The 23,196-nt window shown below is 46.7% G+C and overlaps 1 long non-coding RNA gene across 1 annotated transcript in view; it reads left to right on the forward strand.

Moving 5' to 3' along the window:
* Positions 1-23,196, forward strand: part of LOC122535357 — a 60,444-nt gene that overhangs the window by 29,479 nt on the left and 7,769 nt on the right. Inside the window, exon 2 of the long non-coding RNA XR_006308147.1 lies at positions 5,245-5,356. This is a non-coding gene — a long non-coding RNA (uncharacterized LOC122535357). The remainder of the gene's footprint in view (positions 1-5,244; positions 5,357-23,196) is intronic.

The raw sequence follows: 23,196 nt of genomic DNA on the forward strand, positions 1-23,196 counted from the left end.
CTCTCTCTCTCTCTCTTTCGTTCTTCTTTTTCTCTTTTCCACGCTGAACCCTCCTGGTTGAACCCTCGACTGAGTTATTTCACGGTTAAAATAGTCGAGTGTTCCTTTCGAGCGAGTGTTCCGTTCGTGCAGTTTCACGCGAAGAAAATGCTCCAACAGTCGAGGCACGCCTCTCGATGGCGCGCTCTCTCTCTCTCTCTCTCTCTCTCTCTCTCTCTCTCTCTCTCTCTCTCTTCCCTCCCCTCCTCTATCCGCTGCTGCACACCCTCCGCCACCTCTCTGTCATCCTTCTTTCCGANGCGCGCTCTCTCTCTCTCTCTCTCTCTCTCTCTCTCTCTCTCTCTCTCTCTCTCTCTCTCTCTCTCTCTCTCTCTCTCATTCGCCCCTCTTTCGCATCGTGCTTTTTCGGATTTCCTCTCTGCGATTCTCCCCTCCGAGGAGAGCTTTAATGGATCCTGAGGAACGTTTTGGGAATGTTGGGCTTTCGATCGAGCAGTTTCTTCTTTGTTTCTCTCTTTCTTTTTTTGCCTCTCCATCCCGCTGTCTTTGGCGCTGCAGGTCTCGAGACCTAAGCGAGAATCCTAGATGAATTTTCCTCCATCGTTTCTCTCTCTCTCGTTTTCTCAGATCGGGAATATCGGCGTCCGTTGACGGACTTTTAACGCGCCAAACTACAGATTACATCCGCTATCGATTGCTGGAAATAGTCACTTTGCTGCTTCGATAATCGTCGTCTGGCGGCAGTTTAGATCAGATCCACGCAAACCACGCGAAAAGGAAACGCGAGTCAAACGCGAGATCCATCGTTTGTCGAGCGATTAATTATTTACTTCGTATAAACGATACTCCTCTTTCGAGAGGGATATCTTGGAACTAGTAATTATTACGGGTATTGCGTTAAACGAGGTAATTACACGCCAAGCGTTATGTGTATCTGCTATTCTAAGCATCTCTTCAACTCGAGTTGTTGGTTAAACCTTTGGGTCTCTCGAGCGAAAGAAGATTTTTTTTCCCTAGGATCGGAGACGCTAAATTTTCATATTCTAGTGTTCCATTTTCGTATTCTTAGTGTCGGCATTGGCGTCGGTCGACAGTGACTCGATAAAGTGTTGCGGCGCGAGGCATGAATGAACCAATCTCCACAATGGTGGGGACTTTGGCAAGTAGATCGAGCCCGGATGCGTGGTGATCCGAGCACATTTTCCTTTCTACGCAAAGTCACTCGTCCCAGACACCTCCTCCCCCCCTTGGTGACTTCTTGGCGCGCGTGCAATTTCGGTTATCTCGTTTCCGGTCGGTCTTCTCCTCGCCTTTAATCCGTCCTCCGATGGCTAACGAACCAGCCAAGACACGAAAGCCCGAACGACAGGAACGAACCGAGGCTCGACGCGAACAACTTTCAATTTCCAAGCTTCTTCCAATGACTTTTAGTATTTTTTAGTATTTTTTCTTTCGTTGGTATCAGCCAGCTTCGTTTTTCGAGCTCGAATGTTCGACACGCGTAATACGTAACACCTTCTCCGGAAGAGAAGATGTAATATTTAGCGGGAAACGAGCTAGACGGATATAGAATTGTTTATTTAAAATAGCTTTAAAGGACAGAACGTTTCAAGGCGGTTGTCGATGCGAAGAAGCTCGGGCTGTCACGTAAGCTATTGGCAATTTTACAAATTTTAATAGCAGCGCCTACATTGTAAATGCATCTCTCTCTCTCTCTCTCTCTCTCTCTATATATATATATATATATATATATATATATATATATATATCCATCTTGTTGTTTCACTCTGTTCGAGATTCGGATAAAGTCTGTCGACTGTCGTGGAAAAAGTCTTTTCAATTTTCATTCAAAGTTGTGGGAACGTGATTTTCTTGCGACGCGGCAACGAACATTGAAAAGTGGAAAAGAAACATGCAGCGACGTTTGTTTGACGATTTGCAACATTCAGGATTTGGTACGGTGTTTGCCAAAGTTGAAAGGCGTTGCATATTTGACGCGTACTTAATCCACTGTGCGTTTGCTTGTTAATATCAACGCTTCGAATCGAACGAATGAATAACGCATCGACAATTATGGCTTCGGCAGAAGGCTTCGAGTTTAAGATTCGAAGCACGCGCCGCGCGTGTCGAATCGAACGAAAAATAAATATTTCGACGTTTTTATCGCGGACGAAGACATTGAAAAATATCCCTTTCGAATTCTAACTAGATTTTACGTAAAAATATCCCTTTCAACGGGCGTTTCAACGGCGAGGTATAATTCATCCCTCAAGGGGAACAATCCATTTAATCTCTAAGTTTAATTGTCGGCAGATGAATTATATTACACCGCTGACGATCGCTAGCCTTCTTCCGTTGGAACGTTAGATAACCTCTGCGTTTTCTTTTCAACGTAGAATTACCACCGAGCTGAATCTCGGCAACCGTTCCGGGAACGGAACGTTGCAAAAAAAAAAAAAGGAAAAATTTTAATTTTCAAACACGCGTTTTTCCATTCAGTTATTTCGAAAAAAAAGCTTCCGCGAATTTCGCTGTTTCGTTGAAACAGAGAACGCGCCGATGTAACCATTACCGCTACTCGTATAAATGCAAATAATCAGCATTTCCCGCTCTTTTTCTTCTTTTCCCCTTTATTACTTTATTCGGAACAAACGTTCGAAATACTCGGGCAAAATAGTACCGAGGTTCGAATGAAATTTTCGCAAACGCGCACCACCACCACCATCATCAGCAGTAGTAGCAGCAGCCACGAGCGGATGGAAAGCCAGCCCATGAGGGTGGGAGGAGAGAGGATGGTTGCACGCGATCGCTCGATTTTCCCAAGCGAGTTTACCCGCGAATTGGAATTATTGCTCGCGCGAATAACGGCCAGCAGCGGCTCGCTGACGTTTAAGCAGAGTTAAATATTTAAATCGCAGATAGAGCAGACCCACGCCTCGCTCTCGTAGCCTACCACCGCCTACCATCGCGAGGCGCCGCGCGTCGAGCGTGTGTACAGTTCGGCAACCGACCTAACTCGCAGCAGCTACCGGCGAAATATCTTCTCCGAGCGGATTGCAGGCGGTTCGATCTCGCGATCCCCGCCCCTGCACGCCGATTCTTGAATAATCGCGCCCGGGCCATTATTAGATTCATCGATTACGCATCGATCGATATAGCGGCCGTCTGTATTTTTGCCACACTGTTTGTCGTGCTTGCGCAATCTGCGTTGCCAATCTGCATTGCCACGCTTCATCCCCGATTGACGATTGACGCAGACACGTTCTAGGGACACGTAGACCACGTACCAAACGCGTGGCTCGCCGATCGCCGATGGAAAATTTGCACGCTCGCTCACGACCTAAAGTCGTCGTCAGAGTTGAACTCGGAGATAAAATTTGGGGTCGAAGAATAATTCGGAGACTTCTTCTTCGCGCGTTTTCAGTTTGCTTGTTTCAGTTTGCTTTCGGAAAGAGGAACCAGTCTGTGTCGAAATTCCTAACGTCACCGGATCAACAGCAACTTGCTCCTCCTTTCTGGTGTAGAAAACACGCTAATAGCGTGATGAAAGCGACACAGAAAAGTGGCATTTTTTTTTTTTTTTTTCTATGACTACAGTCGCAAAGGAGACTTGGCCCAGTCGTGCAGAGCAGTCAAGAGAGTCAGTCTAATAGAGTCAATCGGTCCAATCGCTCTCGTACCGTGCTGCCTAAGAGAATCAGTCAGTTTTAGAGAAACAACTGTCGCACAGATTCGACTGGCCGTGTCGCCAGTATATAATTCGATATATCGACGAGTCTTTGGTTTTTTCCACCAAGTCCGAGATTTTGCAGACAGGACCATTGCGCAATAGCCTCCTGGGCCTCTCAATTTCGTTATAATTTTGCGCACTCTCGTGTTTATTAGCTATATCAACTACTTTTACTATATATTACTCATTAACTATTTTATTTATACATTACCCAATAACTATATTTTTATTGATCACTATGGAGTCAGTCAGTGAAAGCTGCGATATTTGTCGCCCCTTTACTGGATCTCCACGCGTTCCAAAGCAGGATATAGAATAATTATTTTCAATGTCCGTCTCTTTGGGAAATTGGGAAATTAGCGTGTCATTTAATTCCGAACGAGCTCGTTGTCGCGTTAACTGCAGTCTCGTCTAATTGTCCTCTCGTCGTTACTCCATCGCAGGTACTCGCTTTTTCCATTATTAGATAACACGATCAGTATCCGCGGATCGATGGTAAACTCCGATACGATTCACGGCACGGTCTAACGCTTCTTTCTTTTCTTTTCTTTTCTTCTTTTCTTTTCCTTTTCTTTTTAATTTCTCATTTCCCGTTTCGTTTCTCCTGCGCGCCATTACCGTTCCCCTGGGATAAAACTGTCTGCGCGACTGATACGTTCCTTCGCCAACTCGCTCGCAACTAGGACGACGATCAATCGTCGATTTTTTTCGGCGGGATAGCTTTGAAACGACGGTCGCACGTGAGAAATATGCATTGTTCGTTGGAACTGTCTTTGTAAAAGTTTCACAAATAATTGCGCAACCGTAGCGATCGGATAATCCATCTGACACGACTGACACGAACCAACCGAAACCTATCGTAGATGTGTTCGAGTCGCGTCTCAGAACGGGAGTAGGGGAGAAATTTGCATCGGTATAGGACGGAAAAGCTATCCGTTCTGAAATGTTGCGCGAGAATGAGCACTCTCTCGTAGAGTGGCAGGAGAGTCAATGAAAGAAAGCGAAACGTACACGCCTTTTCGTTATTTCTTACAATCGCCTACGCCTGGCTGCACGCCAACGTGCAGAGAGAGATAGAGAGAGAGAGAGAGCTTGATTTCCCGAGAATCGAAAATAATCACGTCTCTTTCTCCGCCCTGTCTTTTGCCTCGTCTTCCTTCCTCCTCTCGAGAAGCGGCTGCGACTCGTTCGAGCAGAATGGAAGAGCCAATTTAATTAGCGATTCCTTTTGCCTTCGACTATTTGCCTTCGAATTACTTCGCGACGGCTTCTCCTCAGTCGCGTCGCGCGTCGCTCGAACAATGAAATTTACGACGAACAACGGCGCGAGGCAGCACGAGCAAACACACACACACATACACACACAAGCGCACGAGAAAGAGGGCGTTTCAAAAAAATGGGACAATTAGTCCCATGTTAGAAATTAATCAACTACGTTTGCCCGTAGAGTGTGTTCCGGAATTAATTTCGAATCGGGCTTACTAACCAGTTTCCCTTTCTCTTTGTTGTTTCAGGTAAGTCTATTTCGAGAAGCAGATTTTTCGGCCACACACGAAACACACAGTTTTAAGAGGCGGCTGTTCGCGCGTTCCGCACGCGAAATGCCAGATTACGTGTGCACAATGAGTGAGTCCGTTTCCTTTTGTACTACTACTATCTTTTCCTCTCGTCGAGCGACGAGAGCCGAACTCGTCGTTACTCTCCTACACAAATTGCGTGTTCTCGCGTTTTTTCAATTTTAGCTGCAGAGAGCTTTTTAGCTGCGCGACGCGAGAGCTAACCAAACGACCACACTCTCGCACGCTTTGAACGTTCGTTAAAATCTCTGAAATCGGAAATCTGTTGCTCGAACAATTGTTTTCGAATGCTCTCCCGCGATTATCGGGTGAATTGCAGGCCGAAACGTGGCCGTCTCGCAGCGCGTTTCACAGCCGCCCACGCTGAATCCCGCCGCGGCATGATTTACGACGATTCGCGGGAATTGCGCAAGACGTTGCACGGAAATCCTGTGCAAGATCGAAGAGATAATATTTTTAAGCTCGTTGATGACGCGTGATATCCTCAATGAGAAATTGAACAACGCCGTGGAAGAAATATTCCGAGAGGCGATCTCTCGAACCTTTCTCGCCCAGTAGTCGTTCGTGCGCTATTCGTGTCGTCATCTTTGCGAGAATTGATCGACGCCCGTCCAAGTTCCAACGGAGCTAATTTCGAGTGTTCGCGTCGTGCGGTGAACGTTGAGTCTGGTGCTTGGAAAAAATTTGCGCGTCGATCAAGACAGACAATAGGAACGCATGCACGCGTTGCTGCGAGTAACCTGAAGAATTCTCCGCTTCGATTGAGACTCGTTACGTCTAATTACAATTTTTACACACAGTCGACCAGACTGCGCGACCTCGACTTTTCGAACGGTTATTATCAAAAAAGAACGCGTCTTAAACTCTGGACACTTTTCTCGATAACTATAATTTTTGCACTATTATTAAAAAGCGCAAGACACACTTCACGAGTGGAAAATCGGCTGGCCACGGAGCGTACCGACAACGAAATGGAAATGGCAAAAACGAAATAAACGAAATATCTGGCGAACGACGTGTGAAATGTTTGGCAACGTGCTAACGGTTCCGAAAGTCAATCGATCGGGCTGCGAGGATCGAAGCAATTAACGTGGGGATCGCCGCGCGCTCCGGTGACGAACGTTCGTCATCCCAAGACCGGTTTCCATCCATGACTCATCATCGCGGATTCCGTGAAACTCCGCTAACGAAATCCGCCTGTCTCTCCGACCTATCCCCTTTGCCTTTGACCGACGCGCCGCGTCCTGGCCACCTCCTTCATCGCCTACGTTTTTGCCGATCGATTCAATTAGGAAATTATAACGAATTCCTTTGCGACGAGTCGCTTTCTGTAGCTTTCGAAAATCGCGTTGTCGGGGTCAAAGGGAAAGAGAGAGAAAGAGAGAGACGCGGTGCAATTGATAAATCTTTCGGCGCGTAGGAATTCGCCGGGAACAGCAGTTTCTTCTAGTCGACGTGGTTTCTACGCTCTTTCGATGGCACCAGTAACCTTTTGAAATATAAATTAGCAGCCACGATAAGACGCCTTTGTCGGCGCACTTTGCGCCTTGCCGGTGTTTGCCATCAGAGTTTTCCATCGTGCGCGATACGGCTGGCGAAGCGGATGGCGATGCGTCGCTTTGAACCGTCCAGGCTCCTCTCCCTCAGATTGCTCTCATCCTCGGGGCGAATTTGTAATCGCGATTGCACGCCGACTACCATCGAGTTTCGGTTTTCCGCGATACCACCGTCTCACCGAGCAAACCATCTTTTTCTTTCCTCTCGTCTCCGTGCCACGTTGAAAGTCTCTCCTTTCCGAGACAATTACAACTCCGAAGCTTGTTGTTCCACAATCTTGTTTCGCCATTTTATCGAACGTTGAGTATCAGGCTTAAAATGTTCAAGAAACTCCGACATTTCGTCGTCCGATCCAATAACGTGGTGAAAAAAAAGAATTGTACAAGGTATGAAAACTCGTTGTAAAACTCGATTGAAAATCTCAATCTTCGAGAACTGTGGTCGCAGTGGTCGTGAAAAGAAATTTTTCAATGCTTTTCACACGTTCGTTCGAATCTTGACAACTTTCATCGTGATCATCCTTGAAAGAAAATAGTTAAACTCTCTCTCTCTCTCTCTCTCTCGACTGCCAAAGAAGATATTTCACGCTTTGAAAAATAACATCACACTGTCGAAGTTATCGACAATTTTTCATCGTCGCTGGTACAGTTACGCACTGTTGGCGGTATCATGTTATATTTGCCAGGTTCTTACGCGTCAGAGTGCAAATGCAACCGGCAGTGGTCGGTAGCATGGTAGCGAGAAGTGTACTCGTCACGACGTTCAATTGCACGTCGCAAATCTATCGTTTTTAATACCTTGAGAAGATTAACGACGCGTTCGTGGATGGATTCGCTAATCCCGTTCGGACATATCGCTCGGAAAAGTAGCGTTATCTGCTGACAAATGCGACTCGTTGTGTTTAACACTGACATAACGAGGCCTCATAACTACATCACGCCTCGTATTGTGTCTGAAAATCGTTCAAACTGGCGCATAACGTTTTGTTCGATTGATCGTTCAATTGTCGTTATCGTATATTTTTTTCTTCTTTCTTTGCGAACGAATCGGCTCGTAAAATTGACTCGGTTCTCGAGAGTGCGCTAGCCTTTCTGCCCCTTTGCTTCGTTTCTTATTTCCAACTTTCGGTTCTATAATAAGCAAGGACAGAGCGGCATTTATCAAACTGACAGGGTCGTAGGTGGTAGCCGTTTTCGACCGTTTGGTTTTAAGAGACGGAAAGATTTCGGTTGACAATGTTCGAAATAGCTCGGCGAACGACAAACATCGCCACGCGTGTACTTCATCTTCGAGGCGTGTACAAAGTTTCTTAGCCGTGAAAGAACAGAAAAACAGAAGAAAAAAGAAAAGAAAGAAGAAAAGTCAGGGATCGAACCGCACGCACGATCGGGATAATCAAATTTCTAACTGGTACTCGTACTTTTTCCCGGTCCATCGACCCCGCATCGAGGCATCGAGACGTCGAATCGACGATCGGAGCGGCATATCTCACGCATGAAACGATAATTTCAATATCGTTTCTAGTATTAATTTACGTAACTAGGCAGAAAATAGCCGCGACAGTTGATTTGCTCGTGTTTCGTCGGCTCTGCAGGTTGCGGTCACTGCGGAGAGAGCGACGTTCGAGACTGAATTATTATGGCGGTACACAGCCGGAATATAGAATCCATGTGCATTATGTATATGATGTACGTTTATATACGACGCGTGTACACGCGGGGCGGGAAGGGGGAGGGGAAGAGGGTTACGCGTGTGTGCAATCCGCGCGCGTTTTACGTGTACGACGCCGACACACACGACCATGAGAGTCGACCAATCGCCGTTGCCGCACACGATAAACCTGGAATTGATCCACCTATTTGTAAACCTGCAGCAAAGTGCAGCGCGCTTCGTTCCGTTTTCGAGCAGCCTCGCGAAACCGCAGCCTCGCCGTTGTTTTACGACTCGTTTCGGAATCTAATTTAATTTAATCCAATCTGATCGGTCTTTCCCGCGAAAATCTTTCTTTCGACTCTGCGATGCTTGGATCGCGACAAATTATTCGAAAAGGAAGCACGTTGCTGCGTCGAGGGAAGGACTCTCTGTATTGTAGTAACTGCCGGGTCGTCGTCTACCTGAGATAGAGCAGCAGGGGCCAGAGTCGAATCTTACCTAAGGGCCTAACAGGCGCACAACCTGGAGACACAACAGAGCCACCAACTCGTCCATTAGGGATCGGGAAGATTGTGAGAACAGGTTGAGAAGGTTAGGGCGATATCTTTGGTGATGTTTGCTCGAGGCTGGTTCGAGGAAACGGCCACGTGGATCCCACGACTCCGAGCACTCGTTTTCGATGCTCTCGACGAAAGATGATCCCTTTTCGATCTTTCGATGGGATCAACGCGTGTTTTAGGAGTGTTCTTCACCTTTTCTCACGCCTCTCTCTTTGTCTCTCGCCGATAAAATTGACAAAATTTTTCGCAGTTCACAGTCGCGATTCACCATGATAATTTCGACCCTCTCACCCTGTAGCCCACGGAGGGAAGCGGCTCGCTCGCTCTCTCGAGTGGGAGTTCGATTCTCGCGATTCGTTTCGTGCGAGTCCAGGGCACCTCTGACATTTGGGTCATCGATCTAGCACGAATTTTGCGCGTAGTTACTGCATGCTCGCTATATAATAATCTATTGTATTAAAACGCATCTATCGGATTGCATTGTCGATCGAACGTCGTCGAATAATAGTCGGATAATATTCGAATTTAGAACGCCTCGGATTCTAAATAGCTCACCCGCGACGCGCGGTTGCTTGCCCCCACTTTCGCGATTCAATCGATTTCACCGATTTTGTCAATCTGTTAGATCATCCGCGTACTCGTATATCGCTGCGTTATCAGGGACTCAATTTGTTGAGTTTTTACCTTTTAATTTATGATTTGGAGTCAGTTTAAGACGACACTGGTTGATATTTCACATGAAACAGTACAAAAGAAAATTAAACAAATGATGACTTATAACTATAAACGAACGGCACGCGCAATAATCTAATTTTTTTACTAGATTTTTACTCGATATAATTTATAGACTTTGCTTTCTTTCTCTTTCTTTCTCTCTCGCTCATCGTCCGTAATTTTACACCATCTCTACAGGCGGAAATTATCGACTGATATTTCTAACATAATTAATTACGTGTGATGATTTCTCGATACGCCTGAGATGCGACTCTCAACATTTTCCTTCATTTTGAATTTCGCGCGAATCGCGCACGGGAGAAACGAGATCAACTTGCGTTGGCAACTGATTGCGGACCATAACGAGTGACCGAACCGTGTACAATAATTCGTCGCTTTCTTTTTGAACTCGTATGATATCAACTGGATAAAAATTATCGAGTAGTGATAAATTTATTGTTTGTTTTGCCTATTTTGCTTTACTTACATATACTTGAAGAAAATGTTACAATTTTGAGACGAGAAAATTCTCGACGTGCATGGCACGTCATTCCAGCGCAAGGAACAAAAGGTGGCAAAAGAGGAAAGTGATTTCCTCGCTTATTTTCGGTGCTTAAGCGTCCTCAAATATCGACTGGTTCCTTAATCTTTCTCCGATTGTCCGGAGATTCGTCCTGTTTTATCGCGCGCATTCGCCGCCGAAAGAAGGAGGGAAGGGAAAAGAACGAGAAAGGCTGCAAAACGGGACAACGTTGCTCGATTCAATCGCCCCGAGAGTGATTCATTCGAGCAACAAGACGCTGCGCAAACTCGCAGATTGATGAAACGTTCAAACCATATCCTACAAACGAGGTGTCCTCCGTTTTGTAAAATTCTGGCGTTTGTAAATTTCGAGAAAAATTCGGGACCACCGCGATCTCTTGAGCAGGGCTGTTGAAAAATTGAGAGAACGTTATTTACGTTACTTTGTGTACACGTACGTGTGCGTATATCAGCGTATCAGTGAGAATCACCGACAGATTGCTCGTTCAGAGAGACAATTTACACGCGTATTCCATTAATGTTCCGTTGTTAATCGACGATTGCGAATTAATCGATTCGTTTCGTCCGATAGAGAGAATCCGAAAAAAGATTCCGAGATATCATCCTGCCTGGTAGAAGCTACGAATCTAGATTGACGGATTTTTGAAATAACTTCGGACGCGATGTTCGGATAATCGGTCAACGACACGAACAACTTGTTTTAACATTCTGTTGAAATAAGGCTGCGCGGATTTTCGCGCCGAGTGGAAATTTCACAGTTGAAATTTCCCAAAGTCTGCGAATAATCCCACGAAAAGGAAGTATTGTATATTACGCAATTATCAAATGTGCAATATACAATATATAAAATTGTGGTATTTCGCTTAAATACAATAAATGTAAAACTTTGTACGGCAAAGGCTCTTACTAATTTATTAATACATTGTGTTATTATACTGCAATACATACGTGCAACAAGAATTAAGTTAAATATAAAACTCAAACAAATATAAAACTCTGTTAATATATTGATACATGGTATTATAAAATGTATAGACGACAACCCAAGGATAAGTACCAGATATTAAAGATAAAAGTGTTCCGAGACTTTTGAGCGGGAGTGTACGTGTGTTTAGATATCACCGCGCGTTGATCGATAAATCGGCGATGGACGGTAGCCGGAACGTGAATTGCTTCAAGGAAAATCACCTCAGCCCGGTGTATATACGTTGCATCTGGTTGCATCTGGTTGCATAAACGAAGCGCGATGCCTCCCGTTGCACGGCCGTGTTCCGAAACGCGCTGACCTTCTATTGTTCGCCGACAAATCGCCGTTCGCCGAGCGCGGTTTCACTTCTTGCTTTGCTACCTTTTGCACCGGTTTACCCAGGACTGAGAGAGGAAAGACCCAGCCGCAGCAGTCCCTGAGGAGAGACGGACAGCTAGTGCTGCGTGCAAAATCGACAAAAGGAGAGAGAGAGAGAGAGAGATTCCGTGCTCATCTTGCGAAGTCGGCACAAATCCCGATGCAGCTCCGCCGCTGCATCGATGCATCTTGACCTTTTTCCTTTGGCCCTTTCAAATGTCATTAAACCAGAGGACGGCACGATCTCGTTGGAAAAGGCCTTGAGTGGAAACTCTGCGTTGCTCCATCGAGCAGTGTCTCCACGTAGGAAATTCGAAACCGAATAAATTATACGGCTGTTTAGGAACCGTGTCCAGACGTCAACGTTGGAAAATCGCTGAAAAATGGGCAGAAAACCAGAGTGGCTAAACTTAAAAACCTGATCTAACTCGGTTGGTTCGAAAATCCGGATCGGGCAATTACTTGCCTCGTGTTTGGCTCCAATTTGCAAAATCAGAGCCGAGTCAAATTCGGCCGTCATTGAGCGTAATGTGAAATCACTTTTGTTATCTCGCGAGATTTTGATAAATTTTTATCTCAAGAGCGAGAGGTTCTACGCTCGCGTATTTAGGTAGAACTTGCATTGGACTTGAGGTTACGTCGAATGATGGAGAGATTAAAGAAAAAAAATAAAGAAAAATTAGGGACAAATCACACTGTGTGTGTGTGTGTGTGTGTGTCTGTGTGTGTGTGTCGTCAAATTGTCGCAGCGAGATTGAAAATGACAGAAAATTGCTGGACAAGAAAATCCTTATCGAAGGTTAATATAATTAAAGTGATACGGTAATCGGATTATACGATCTTATAGCTAATGGATGATATGAATTTCACGCGATACGGTGTATACGGTGTTCAATAGAATTAAAGGATTACGTTTCACTTGCTGCACGCGCGCGTTGCCTGAATTACGTATTAGCTGATAATTGGTAAAATTGTAAATTACACATTTCGTTCGAAATTCGATAACAACGCGATGCGAACGCGTTTAAAAATAACAAGAGAGTTTTAATAACGAGATACTTTCCACGAAACTGCGGAAAGACAATTGTTGCGAAATAACTCGATGTAATTTCTTAAAAATATACTTAAAAATAACTTCGAAATTAGAGGATGCCAGTCGAGAGAAATCGTATCGTAAAGTTTCAGGCGTCGCGATCGATGGAAAAAAAATAAAAAATAGAAAAGAAAAGGAAAGAAACTTAGCCGAAAGATAACGTTGAGCAGAAAAGTAACGACGGCGATAAGATTCAACTTGATGCGTCTTTTTGGCTGACACAGTGGCGAGTTACGTCACTCGCGACGATAAAACGGTCGTATTCTCTGCATAATTAACATAAAGACAGACGCGTCGGCAGTGGAAATAGCTTATGTGTATGTTCGTTCGCGGGAAGCTGGGAATCAAGAAATAAGTTGGAAGGTTAATGGTCAATGGTTGAACGAGTTGTAAAGACTCGGGAGTGAATCAAATATCGAAGAAAAGAAAATGTCGAACCTTCGATCTTTCATCGAAAGCGCTTTGCTTCTTCTTTCTATTTACTTTGTTATCTCGAACTGATATTGTCGTGTCGCGTGTTGAAAATTCGCGATTAAATACGGATGTAAATCTTTTTTTCTTTCTCCGAACCGAGTTTCGACTAATGAGGCAGCACTCGTCGAATGCCTTCTCGCTTGAGAGAGAATAGATTGTTGGGAATTGATTGTTGATTCGTACGAGTTTTTCCACTGTGCAATTACATTCGTGGAAAAAAAAAAAAAAAAGAAATTGATTTGAGGGAAAGGAGAAGAAAGAGAAATGCACAAAATTTACACGGTTTGCTGCCTGTCGTTGGATTTATTCGCGGCCACCCGGTGTGCAAACGGATACGAGTGGTACGCGGTGTGACAAAGTGACGATTGACGATGCCGAGATCCACCTTTAATCCCACTATCGAGCTATACCGAGGCAGCAGCAGCAGCAGTGGAGGCAGCGGCGCAAGCTGGCCAAGTAGAAGTAGCCGTCGGAGGCAGGCCAGGGAAGTGCTGACTGCTCGGAAGAAAAGGGAAGAGATGGCCACGGGATGAGAAGGGATGGGACGAGAAGGGAAAAGGAGAGAAGAGAGGGAAAAGAAAGGATGGCGAAGGGAAGGGAAGGGAAAGGAAGAAAAGAAAGAGTGGCAGAACTCGCCAGAACGAGCGAAGAGAATAAGAGAGAATAAAAGAGAGAGAGAGAGAGAGTGAGTGAGAGCATGAGCGCGAGAGGCGGAGGAGAGAAGTGGGATCCGCTGGCTGCCAGGGGAAAAGGCTCGTAGCCGTGGCGAACCGGTTTTCCGTATCTCCGATGACTCATCCTTTGAGACGACGCTGCGTCAAGTGCATTTCCTGGCCTGGCGCATCCTAACCTAAACTCTCCCTCCTTCTCCTCTGTTCTTCTTTGCTTCTCTCTCTCTCTCTCTCTCTCTCTCTCTCGGTTTCCGAGGTGGTCTTCAGTGGTGCTCAAGTTCACGCTCGGGCCAGTGTCTTTTCCAGACGCATTCGTTTCGCCGTTTTTTTTTTTCTAGCCATTTTCCACGATTTTCGTGGAAATAAAAATCATCGTCAGTGCGAAAAAAGCACAGTGTGTCATTGAAATATGACGCGCGCGTGCATTTCACGGGCAATCTCTGCGAGAACGTGTTGGCAATTAGTATCGCAGCGAGAAGGGAGAAGAAACACACCTTTCACGGGATTCCTGCTTCGTCAATCCGCTAGGATTTTACCGTTACGATATAAACCAATACGTAATTCCGTCTAACAGTACAAACGGAAATCTCGCGATTTTATCAAAGTCCCTCTTCGCTCCTCCCGTATACCGACTCGCGAGCATTTCTATTTATCTCGTTTCGTGTCGACGAATCTCGAGCGAACGAAACACGTGCAGCTGAGGTGGAGGGTACGTGTGATCTCTCATCGAAAATCACAGAACGTGTATCTCTTTTACTCTTTTGAGATCACGGTGGGATGCACCTGCATGTGAAATTGCACGCAGAAAAGATAATTCATTCGGTGCAAAGTTCACGACACGCGCGTCAGAAGACAAACGGATATCAACTTGGGGTGGAGGGGGGTGAGAAACGATACAGTTCGTTGAGGAAAGCGTATCGAGTCGGTTGGCGCCGCGATTGAAAATTTAAAGGTGCCAATTGCACGATTTTTCGTCGTTGATCGACTCGGTAGCCAAGTATACAAGGAATAACTTACATTTAAATATAACCCTTGGCTGATTTGTCTACTCTTGGCTTTCTAACGGGATAATTTCACTTTGTTTCAACGAACGCAAGTGGCGAGTTCCTCGATCTCGGCGAGAGCCGACGTCGGTCGACAATTAAAGTCGAATCAGCCGACGTTGATCAGAGACGCTGAACGCGCGGCTGGCTGCTTGTTCGAGGTCTAATTTAATTGTCCGCCGTGATTGCCGGTGATGTGTCCTCTGTTCTTTTCCTTCTCTGTTCGCGATAATAGCAATTTTTGTAACGTTACCGCGCGCCACGGTGGTGGCAAGACATAAAGGGGGCGACGAATGAAACGCTCGGTCGCTCGTTTTAAAACGAGTCCGCCGCGTGTGACACTCGCGGTAATTGCCAGAAAATTACCGCTCGTAAATATTACAGCGGAAAACCGGCGTTGCGGGAGAAACTGCGTGAAAAGTTGATGGATCGTTTCGGCGCCAGAGAGAGAGAGAAAAGCCTCGTGTGAATGGAGTTCACTTGCCATTTGTAATTGCCGAACCAACCTTCTTCGACTCTTGATTCAGTTAAGCTCGGATCGCTCAATTTTGGAACTTTTCTACGCAAATAACAACCGTCTCTGCGCGCAAGTATAAAAATAAAAACAAATTGAAAAAGGAAAAGGAAACAAAAAAAAAAAAAAAAAAAAAGAGAGAAAAACCGAATTCAAATCTCGAACAATCGAGCGTTTTGTAAAATGTTGAAGACGGCTGGCATACGTGTGCACGTGTATGTGTGTGTGTGTGTGTATAGATTTCCGCGACGTTTTCTCAGCCTGTCGATATTTTACGCCGATCGGATACGAAAGGGGGTCGAGTAATTTAGCAAAGTGTCAGAACCCGGGAAACGTGGATTTATTTTTCATGACGAGAAGAGAGACCGTCGCCGTAAAGAGACCGTAAATAAAAATAAGAGAGAGAGAGAGAGAGAGGGGGGGAAATAAAAAGGAAAACACGTAGGGATGGGCGAGAGACTAAAAGAAGGATGGAACGAATGGTCGCGGATCATTTGCCACAGGATGAAGGAGCTGCCGGAGGGAAAGCTGCTCTTCCTTCCTCTCCTGCGGGAGGAAGGCTAGGTGAAACACACTCTGGCAGTTTGATTTATGGTCGACGTACCGAGTTATCGCTTTGCCAATAGTGGAAATCGAGGAGAAGAGCGGCGCCAAGTCGAGGGTGAAAGAAAAAGGGTTTCGGAGATGAATCGATGAAGAGGAACGTTTGCCCACCTTCTTCTTAATCAATGCCCCCCCCCCCCCTTTTATTTCGTTTGTCCTCGTCGTGCGCGTGTACGATAGATCCTCTCACGCTTCTTTTTCTACGTCCTCGACGTAAAACACGTCCGCGGTTGGAAATGGTAACGTTACGATATGTAATTGTTAAATTTGCCCTTTTAATTATTGAAATTCACGCAAACTATGCGGGAAATGTAGAACGGTGGTGAAATAGGAAACACGGAACACTCTCGAATACGCGAAACGTTTGGAATATTTTCACTATGTTGCGCGCTATTTCGCTTACATCCTTATTTCCCTCGATCGTTTTTCTTTTTCTTTTTTTAATATTTCGCTGAAAGAGCGTTCGAATACTTTCGCAAGAGAGTGAAAAACGGTTCGAGTCACCGCGAAATTATTTTAATTAATAACGGGCCGAGCAAAGATGGCAGCGATCGCCGGGTGTTTCTCTTTTGAAAAACAATTCGACCGAGGGAGCCGCGATAAGAGTCAATAGTCGAGAGGGGAGCAAGAGCGTATTTTCCATTCCAGAAACCACCCCCTACGCATCTGTCTTCGGCCATTGCACGAGGGTAGGAGGGGACGAGGGGGAACAACCACGTATACACGTTGCAGATCCGTAAGATTCGAATTGGAATGAAATACAACGACAACGAGCGAATCGTGTTTTGCTTAATGGAATTCGCTGTTCGGCGTGGGACGAAACCACCCCTATGCTCGAAGCTTGACTCCTCGATCGAGCCTTACTCGAAACATCGTAGAGGGACGTGGAATTTATTATGAAACTGGGACGATTATTTTCCATATTTATCTTTTATTGCGCCAAGTGTTTAGTTCTCAGTTCAGTCTCGCAATTCTCAACGAAGCTGAAGCTTTGTATTCTTTTCGATGTGTAAGAGTTTGCATTTTTCCGTTTTACGACGCGACGATTTCTCTTCGTCGTTGAAACCCGGACGAGAACGAGAATGTAAACGTGAACGAGACCGTGAACGTGAACGTGAACATGAACGTGATGGGAGATTGTTCCGGCAAATTCTTTTAATACTAGAGTTTTCTGTTGGGTAAAAAGGGCGGGCCAGAAGGGGTGACTTTACGGATCAAGGGTGCCGAGCAACAAGTGTGATTCTAAGGGGATGCTTCAGGGTCGTCACACGGCAGTGCTCATTGTGGATTTATCGATTTGCCGCGTCGAAACAGCATTCATATTTAAACAGAGGCAATTCTTTCCGCTCTTTCCACACAACGCGTCGCAGCGCGTTTCTCTTTCACTCCTCCTCCTCCTTCTCCTCCTCCTCTTCCTCTTCCCACTGCTGCTCCTCTCGTCTCGCGCTCTAATATTTGCAATTTGTTGCGTTTCTTTTTCTCCTTTTCCTTTCTTTCTCCAAAGATCGCGAACTTGTTCTCGAGTTGCGAAGAATCGAAGAAAATTCCGACGCTTCATCCTCCGAGAAAGATCAGTTTCATCCGATGGGCGAACAAAGCGCGGCGGAAAAGGCTCGAGAAAAAAGGAAACGCGGGAAGGGAAGAAGAGGAGAAGAAGTGTGACGAAAGGAAAGGCGGAGGGTCGGAGCGCGTGGACCACGCGATTATGGGGAAATTTGTCGGTGGTATGCGCTTATATATCGCCATAAATCGGCACGGCGGTGCCGAGGCGCACAGTCGTTCGCAATAAACTCGTGGTCTTTCGCAATAAGGGTGGCGAGCGTCCCCAACTGAGGAGAGAAGTACTATCGAGGGTGAAGGGTCGTAATCTATTCCGCCACCTTATATTACCGAGAGAGTGGTATGCCCTCTCGCGGCAATCGAGTCCCTCTCTCGTTTCTCTTCATTCCCACTCGCCGCGTCGCCCGTTTTATCCATCCTCTCTCTCTCTCTCTCTCTCTCTCTCTCTCTCTCTCTCTCTCTCTCTCTCTCTCTCTCTCTCTCTCTCTCTCTCTCTCTNCCGTTTTATCCATCCTCTCTCTCTCTCTCTCTCTCTCTCTCTCTCTCTCTCTCTCTCTCTCTCTCTCTCTCTCTCTGTCTCTCTGTCTCTCTGTCTCTCTGTCTCTCTGTCTCTGTCTCTGTCTCTCCCTCTTCTTTTCGTTCATACTGGTATTCGTATTTTCGGCTGACGACGTCGTGCGTCGTAGCTCCGCGTAGAGGGATACAGAAAATTCCCACGAACGATCTTTCAAGTATGAAAGTGCGACAGTTGGATAAACGTACAAAACGTTTGTTTCACCAAGTGAGGATGGAAAGCGTGCGTTGAAGCAACGAACGCTTTGGAGACTGCACGTAGAGTAGAGTTTTATCTCTAAAGCGAAAGCACATCCACGCGCGGTCTATTCCGAGTCTAAGAAGACGCGGTTCAACCTGCGTTCTTATCGAACGTTTAAGGCCACCTCAAGAAAAAGGCCTCAAGAAGAAAAAAAAAAAAAACAGAAGAAAAAGCTCCAACGATTTTTCCATCGGTCTGAAATTGCACGGAAAGATCACGTAAAGATGCACGACGAGTCCGGGAATCCATCCGGGGATCGCTCGAGACGTTTTTCAGCTCGTTACAGCTTGGGAAATCCGATCCCATCGCGCTGCTAATTAAGGTGTGAAAAATATCTGCTGGATCGAGAAAAGCTTCTCCACCCCTATCTCCTCCTCCTCTTCCTCTTCCTGCTCTTTCCATCACCTCTTTCTCCGAACGGCTCTGTTCTATGATCGCGTCGAAGGAATTTTCAAATATTTCCGAGCAGACGCCCGATAAATTCTCGAAGCTGGAAAATATTTCCGATAGCCAACCGACAATCTGCTCACCTTGCGGACCTCCTACGCGGGGACAGCTCTCTCTCTCTCTCTCTCTCTCTCTCTCTCTCTCTCTCTCTCTCTCTCTCTCTCGCGAAAATGCAAGGAAACCCAACCTCCTCGTCCTCCTTTTCCACTTAGGTCAGGTTAGATCTAAATTTCACCGTGGATAAGATAAACCGCGATACCTTGGATTTTCCTCGGAGCTCTCGAACCTCGTCAAACGGCAAAAAAATGAAACGCGGTAGCACCGAGTTATTTCCCTTCAAATTCAATCTCAAACTCCCGCTGGTCAAACTGGTCATTTAGAAAGAAAGAAAGAAAGAAAAAAAGGAAGAAAACAGTATTACAGTTGTTTGTTTCGTTACGTCGGCGTGTACGACGTAAAAGTTGCGCGAACGGCAACTCTGTGTCTCTGAGAAGATGTCCGAGGAATCGAGGTTCCTCACGCGTCTCCTTTTGATCTAGAATTCAAGCTTTTCGCGCGAAGGGCTCTTTGCCAGTTTCTTTGAGTTACTCGTCTGTTTTTCGCTGTTTCTTCCACCCCCGGTGGGACACGCGGCACGTTAACCTTTGAACGAGCAACAGTTCTTCCTTGAGCGACACGCTCAAGTAGCGGAGGACGCGTCTGGTCAGACGCCTCGGGCGACGTGTCTGTCTCTCCCTTTTTCTTGAATTATACACGACCTCCTTCGAGAATGATTTTCGACCATCCGTGCTTTTTCTTTCTTTCCTTTTTTTTTTTTTTTTTTTAAGAAAATAATCAAAAAAGAGAATTTTCTCTCTGGCGATCAGTTAGAAATTCAAGTCGTTCACGCGAGAGGCAAACATGGGGCGGCTTGCTGTTGTTTAACCTCTTGCGCCACGCGCAATAATTTCTCAGTTTTAAGTATATTGAAACACAATCCAAGCGAAACAAATAATAAATTTATCACTTCTTGGTACTTTTGTCCAGCGATACAACGATGAATTCAAAAAGAAAGCGACAAATTATCGTATACTTTTTTGGTCACTGGTTACGGCCCGTGAACCAGTTGCTAGCGCAAAAGGTTAAAAATCCCTCGATCAACTTCCGTGGCTGGCGTTGCAACGCGTCGCCGTACATCGGTTGGGCGAGATAGAGGCGTGACAGATCGCGCGTTTATCAGCGGCAGTAATTCAAGCGATTCCGTGCTTTCGAATCTGATTCGATCGTTTATCGTCGCGCGCGCCCTCCTACCCTCCTTTGGGAAGTAGACCCAGCGCGATACCCGATACGTGCTAAATTTCCCGGCTGGAGTCTCCCGGCGGTCGCGCGACGATATTGAATAGATAATTGCAGCTCGATACGACACAATATCCAACGGAACGAAACGAAACGAAACGAGTCGATTTGGCGAAGATTCAATGGCAAACATACCTCGGTCCGTGTTTTGTCAGTTCACCGAAAAGAGAGAGGAGACGGATCGTTCTTGGAAGAACGTTCTCGGGTCGTTCACGTGCCTGTTAAATCTTGGAATACTCGACTTTGGAAGTGGAATCGTGGGAAGCTAATTGCAAAGGGCCGCTCTCTCGGACAAGAACACCACCGTCCGTACACTACACCGTAGTAGCGAACGAACGAACGATTTCTCGATAACGAGCAAATTATTCCCGGAGTTTGGCGATCGGTGGGGCGGAGAGTTCGCCTCGAGGGCAAACCAAACGATTTGGTCGTCGCAGGGCGGACGTCGTGCGTGTAGCGGTGGTGCCCGCTCCAGAAATTCAACGGCGCGGATCCGCTTCGAGCGCGTGATTCACGGGTGAGGCAACTTGACGCACGTGTTCCTGGCACACGCGTCTCTCTTTCGTTGGCCGTTGGCCAAAGTTCCGAAACAGCCTGCTGGCCCCCGCCGTCTTTAACGGCGCTTCGCCTTAATTATCGAGGCTCGATGCGACGCGGCTAATTTACGAGGTTGCGCCCGCTCTCTGTGCTCTCTTGACTGTTCTCAGCGATCAAAGGTTCATCATTGTCGTTCGCTACGCCTCATTCGCGAACATCCCCTCTCTGAGATCTCTCTCTCTCTCTCTCACACACACACACACTGTCTCTTAACTTTGAGCTTTTTTCGTTTTCGAAAGAATTTCAAAGAGAAGGAGCGAATAACTGGCCAAAGATGTGCGAAACACAGGGTGTGTGTACGGTCTACGTACGGAGGTGGAAACGGACGAACGACGCACGCCAGCCCTCTCCCGACAAATAAAGGGAATTAAAAGTAATCACGTGCATATTTACGCGGCCGATGAACAGAATTGGTGCGTCAACCGCAAAAATGTAACTGCACGCGAGAGCGGCGGTGTACGCGCAGGTGTGCACGTATTGTACGGTGGAGCGTGCACGCCGAGAGAGGGTGGCCACGTTTTATGGGGAGGAAGAGAACGGAGGGAACAACGCGGTACGATGGAAACGAGTCCCTCCACACCGCGTTCTCTCGGCGTAACGAATGACCGGAACAACAAACAGAGAGAGAGAGAGAGAGAAACATTGAAACGAAATTACGAACAACAAGTACCTGATAATATCGGATACGATTCTCGCGCGGTGGCTGATGGACAACGAATGAGACGAGTGCGTGATGTTATATTTATTTGCGTTAAAGTGACTACCTCGCGTCGAACGTACGTCGATAGATTACGAACAAGAAAACGACGAAAAGAAGAAAATGGGAAAAGTCGATGAAAAATTGAAAAACGCGAATCAAGAACACAGAGAGAGGAAGAGAAAGAGAGAGAGAGAGGGGATGAAGAGTGGGATGGTTGGAACTCGAGGGAGAGGCAACGGTTGCAGTTGAAAATTTCCTGATCGGCGGCGTGCGTGCATGCCGGGGATGCAGTTCGCAACGTTAACAGTTATTTCGACGAAAATCCGTTTTTGGGTTGGCGCCGGATCGTCGGATGGAATTTTACACTGTGTAACGCTCGTGCGGCTTGTTGCGCTCGCTAATTGCGCGCGTCAATTTCCTTCCCTCCTCGCGTTCACCCCTTTCGTCTCCTTCGTTCGACGCGATCTCGACAGCTTCATTCCTTTGTCGAATTTTTTCAGTATTCTCGACTCTTTGGAACAGTTTCACGAACAAATCTCGCGTAAACTCGACGGATCCTGTTGTATCCTGTGTGCCTGTGGAGATCATCGAGCTCGCGAGTTCGGCGTGCAATTTTGATTCGTCGTCGGGCAACGCTGCGTTGGCAGACCAACGCGCGACCGGATCATTATTAAACTGTAATTAGCGGTGGTATCGGTACACTCGGTGGAAACGCGGCACGGAACGCGGCGTATATCGTCGAAACGCTGCGAGCAACAACGCGAAAGTTAGGGGTGGAAACGAAACGAGGGTGCGGCAGAGAGAGAGAGAGAGAGAGAGAGAGAGAGAGAGAGAGAGAGAGAGAAAGAATAGAACGGAGCGTGAGAGGAGAGGAGAGGGAAGGTCGCGAGCGTTTCTGCCTTGTTGTACAGTGGCTTCTGGGTGTACACGGTGTTTCGCCTAGCCGGCGGTAGCGTGCAACGTACACGCGTGTACGCACGCGTCCGCTCGCGTGTGCCACGCCGAGCCCGCGGCTGTTTCGCGATTACATATCATTATTCCGCATGGTTGCTCCAGCTCCAACCCCGAGCTCTGTTTGCAACTAGATTACCGTTTGTAACGCTCCTTCCCCCTCTCTCTTTCTCTCTTTTTCACTCTCTGTTTCTACTCCCTTTGGTCGGTGCCGTTGCCTGTTCTCCATTCTCAGTTTTTCTTACGCACGATCAGGGTTTCAAATTTGGTCGAAAAATGAACGTGAGCGATTGGATTTGGGAAAGAAGAAGGAAGGAAGGAAGGAACAGCGAGTTTTCGCAGAAAGGGACAAAGAGAGATACGCGGCTTGGCCGCGTATTAACGCGATGAACGCGTTAGAGGGAGACGACGACGGCGAGGTCCAGCGGAGCGTAGGGGCGTGTAGCTCGCGCGCGGAAGTAAAAGCGAGGCGAACAATGTTACCGTCGGGACGACGTGCCTTTGGCATTGGAGGTCGAAGTCGCCACTATTAGATTGAGGTTCGGGCGGTGGGCACGGCCGCCGCCGTCGCATCGGTTTACAATATCGTAAATCGCTTGCTAACCAGTTGGCCCCGCGGTATGCTAGGAATTCGGCTGCCTCTCCTCTTCTCTCCTCTCCTCTCCTCTCTATCTCTCTCTCTCTCTCTCTCTCTGTCTCTCTTCCGCGACGCTCG

This window comes from Frieseomelitta varia, unplaced genomic scaffold (assembly GCF_011392965.1).
Source record: "Frieseomelitta varia isolate USP_RPSP 00005682 unplaced genomic scaffold, Fvar_1.2 scaffold_707, whole genome shotgun sequence".
NCBI classification, from domain to species: Eukaryota; Metazoa; Arthropoda; class Insecta; order Hymenoptera; family Apidae; genus Frieseomelitta; species Frieseomelitta varia.